Below are 4,503 nucleotides of genomic sequence, written 5' to 3'. Positions count from 1 at the left end.
CAAGTGTCAGCCAATATTCTGTTAGGAGGACAAAATTCACTCAGAAGTATAAATTCACATATGAGTGGCAGCCTCTCCAAGGGTTTAATGATTGTTATCCCATCATATTCCTGCTTTACTTTCTCTAACCTAATTGAGGACGGAATTAAAGTACACACATGCTTCAATTAGGTCTGACCCCTTTCTGCTCTGTAAATGCTTATGGATGGGACTCTTAAGATTACAGAACAATTACTCATTAAAAGATGATTCATGATATGGCCTCTGGGAACCAGAAGATAGGGGCACTGGAGCGGCAGGTCCCCCGCAGTCCAGACACTGCCCGAACCTGAAGGGACACAGGCAACAGTTCTTTGCACCCAAATCCCGTGGGATGGAGTGCTAAACCTAAGAGTGGGAGACACGCCTGGGAAGCCAGAAGAGACTACACTCTGCTCACATTTCTGACTCCAGAGGAAAACACCTAACGCCATCTGGGACCCCGGTAAACGGGGGCTCTCAGAAAAGGCGTCACAGGCCCTCCTGGTTGCTGCCCTCACCGAGAGCTTAAAAGCAGCCCTGCAACAAGCAAACTTGAGCCACTGGACCACAGGTAAGACCAACTTTTCTGCTCCAAGTGACCTGCCTGAAGAACTCAGAACACAGGACCACAGGAACAGCTGAAGACCTGTACACAGGAAAAACTACACGCCTGAAAGCAGAACACTCTGTTCCCATAACTGGCTGAAAGAAAACAGGAAAACAGGTCTACAGCACCACTGAAATAGAGGCTTATAGGACAATCCAGCCATTGTCAGAAATAGCAGAACAAAGTAACACCAGAGATAATCTGATGGCGAGAGGCAAACACAGGAACCCAAGCAACAGAAACCAAGACTACATGGCATCATCGGAGCCCAATTCGCCCACCAAAGCAAACACTGAACATCCAAACACACCAGAAAAGCAAGATCTAGATTTAAAATCATATTTGATCATGATGCTGGAGGACTTCAAGAAAGACATGAAGAACTCCCATAGAGAAACACGGGAAAACATAAATAAACAAGTAGAAGCCTATAGAGAAGAATCCCAAAAATCCCTGAAAGAATTCCAGGAAAACACAGTGGAAGGAATTAAAAATGGAAACAGAAGCAATAAAGAAAGGACACAGGGAAACAACCCTGGATATAGAAAACCAAAGGAAGAGACAAAGAGCTGTAGATACAAGCATCACCAACAGAATACAAGAGGTAGAAGAGAGAATCTCAGGAGCAGAAGATTCCATTGAAATCATTGACAAAACTGTCAAAGATAATGTGAAGCGGAAAAAGCTACTGGTCCAAAACATACAGGACATCCAGGAGTCAATGAGAAGATCAAACCTAAGGATAATAGGTATAGAAGAGAGTGAAGACTCCCAGCTCAAAGGACCAGTAAATATCTTCAACAATATCATAGAAGAAAACGTCCCTAACCTAAAGAAAGAGATGCCCATAAACATACAAGAAGTCTACAGTAGTCCAAATAGATTGGACCAGAAAAGAACTCCTACCGTCGCATTATAGTCAAAACACCAAATGCACAAAATAAAGAAAGAATATTAAAAGCAGTAAGGGAAAAAGGTCAAGTAACATATAAATGCAGACCTATCAGAATCACACCAGACTTCTTGCCAGAAACTATGAAAGCCAGAAGATCCTGGCCAGATGTCATACAAAACCTAAGAGAACACAAATGCCATCTCAGGTTACTGTATCCTGTAAAACGCTCAATTAACATAGATGAAGAAACCAAGATATTCCATGACAAAACCAAATTTACACAATATCTTTCTACAAATCCAGCACTACAAAGGATAATAAATGGTAAAGCCCAACATAAGGAGGCAAGCTACACCCTAGAAAAGGCAAGAAACTAATCGTTTTGGGAAAAAAAAAGACAAAGAGAAGAAAAGCACACAAACAGAATCTCACATCCAAATATGAATAAAACAGGAAGCAGTAATCACTATTCCTTAGTATCTCTCAACATCAGCGATCTCAACTCCCCAAAAAAAGACATAGATTAACAAACTGGATACACAATGAGGATCCTGCATTCTTCTGCCTATAGGAAACACACCTCAGAGACAAACACAGACACTACCTCAGAGTGAAAGGCTGGAAAACAAATTTTCAAGCAAATGGTCTGAAGAAGCAAGCTGGAGTAGCCATTCTAATATCGAATAAAATCGATTTTCAACCAAAAGCCATCAAAAAAGATAAGGAAGGACACTACATATTCATCAAAGGAAAAATCCACCAAGATGAACTCTCAATCTTAAATATCTATGGTCCAAATACAAGGGCACCTACATACATAAAAGAAAGCTTACTAAAGCTCAAAGCACACATTGCACCTCACACAATGATAGTACAAGATTTCAACACCCCACTCTCATCAATGGACAGAACATGGAAACAGAAATTAAACAGAGACATAGACAGACTAAGAGAAGTCATGAACCAAATGGACTTAACAGATATTTATAGAACATTCTATCCTATAACAAAAGGATATAACTTCTTTTCACCACCTCATGGTACTTTCTACAAAACTGACCGTATAATTGGTCATAAAACAGGCCTCAACAGATACAGAAAGATAGAAATAATCCCATGAGTCCTATCAGACCACCAGGGGAAAAAGCTGGTTTTTAATAACAATAAGAGAAGAACACCCACATATACATGTAAGTTGCACAATGTTCTACTCAATGATGAACTGGTCAAAGAAGAAATATAGAAAGAAATTGAAGACTTCTTAGAATTTAATGAAAATGAAGGTACAACATACCCAAACTTAGGGGACACAATGAAAGCTGTGCTAAGAGGAAAACTCATAGCTGTGAGTGCCTGCAGAAAGAAACAGGAAAGAGCATATGTCAGCAGCTTGATAGCACACCTAAAAGGTCTAGAACAAAAAGAAGCAAATACACCTAGGAGGAGTACAAGGCAGGAAATAAACTCAGAGCTGAAATAAAGCAAGTAGAAACAAGAAGGACCATAGAAAGAATCAACAGAACCAAAAGTTGGTTCTTTGGGAAAGTCAAGAAGATAGATAAACCCTTAGCCAGGCTAAAAAGAGGACACAGAGAGTGTGTCCAAATTTACAAAATCAGAAATAAAAAGGGAGACATAACTACAGATTCAGAGGAAATTCAAAAAATCATCAGATCCTACTACAAAAGCCTATATTCAACAAAACTTGAAAATCTGGAGGAAATGGACAATTTCCTAGACAGATACCAGGTACCGAAGTTAAATCAGGAACAGATAAACCATTTAAACAACCCCATAACTCCTAACGAAATAGAAGCATTCATTAAAGGTCTCCCAACCAAAAAGAGCCCAGGACCAGACAGGTTCAGTGCAGAATTCTATCAGAACTTCATAGAAGTCCTCATACCAATACTATCCAAACTATTCCACAAAATTGAAACAGATGGAGCACTACCGAATTCCTTCTATGAAGCCGCAATTACTCTTTTACCTAAACCACAAATAAAGAGAACTTCAGACCAATTTTCCCTATGAATATCGATGCAAAAATACTCAATAGAATTCTGGGAAACAGAATCCAAGAGCACATCAAAACAATCATCCACCATGATCAAGTGGTCTTCATCCCAGGCATGCAGGGATGCTTTAATATACAGAAAACCACCAATGTAATGCATTATATAAACAAACTGAAAGAACAAAACCACATGATCATCTCATTAGATGCTGAGTAAGCATTTGACAAAATTCAACACCCCTTCATGATGAAAGTCCTGGAAAGAATAGGAATTGAAGGCCCATACCTAAACATAGTACAAGCCATATACAGAAAACCAGTAGATAACATTAAACTAAATGGAGAGAAACTTGAAGCAATCCCACTAAAATCAGGGACTAGACAAGGCTGCCCACTCTCTCCCTACTTATTCTATATAGTTCTTGAATTTCTAGCCAGAGCAATCAGACAACAAAAGGAGATCAAGGGGATATAGATTGGAAAAGAAGAAGTCAAAATATCACTATTCACAGAGGATGTTAGCGTATATTTAAGTGATCCCAAAATTTCCACTAGAGAACTACTAAGGCTGATATAAATCTTCAGCAAAGTGGCTGGGTATAAAATTAACTCAAATAAATCAGTAGCCTTCCTCAACACAAAAGAGAAACTAGCCGAGAAAGAAATTAGGGACACGACACCCTTCATAATCGTCCCAAATTATATTCAAATCCTCGGTGTGACTTTTACCAAGCAAGTAAAAGATCTGTATGATAAGAATTTCAAGTCTATGAAGAAAGAAATTGAAGAAGACCTCAGAAGATGGAAAGATCTCCCATGCTCATGGATTGGCAGGATTAATGTAGTAAAAACGGCCATTTTACGAAAGCAATCTACAGATTCAATGCAATCCCCATCAAAATACCAGTCCAGTATTTCAAAGAGTTAGACAGAACAATTTGCAAATTCATCTGGAATAACAAA

Source organism: Rattus norvegicus, chromosome X (genome assembly GCF_021556685.1).
Source record: "Rattus norvegicus strain SHRSP/BbbUtx chromosome X, alternate assembly SHRSP_T2T, whole genome shotgun sequence".
Classification (NCBI taxonomy): domain Eukaryota; kingdom Metazoa; phylum Chordata; class Mammalia; order Rodentia; family Muridae; genus Rattus; species Rattus norvegicus.
Note: the sequence above shows the minus strand (reverse complement) of the source record.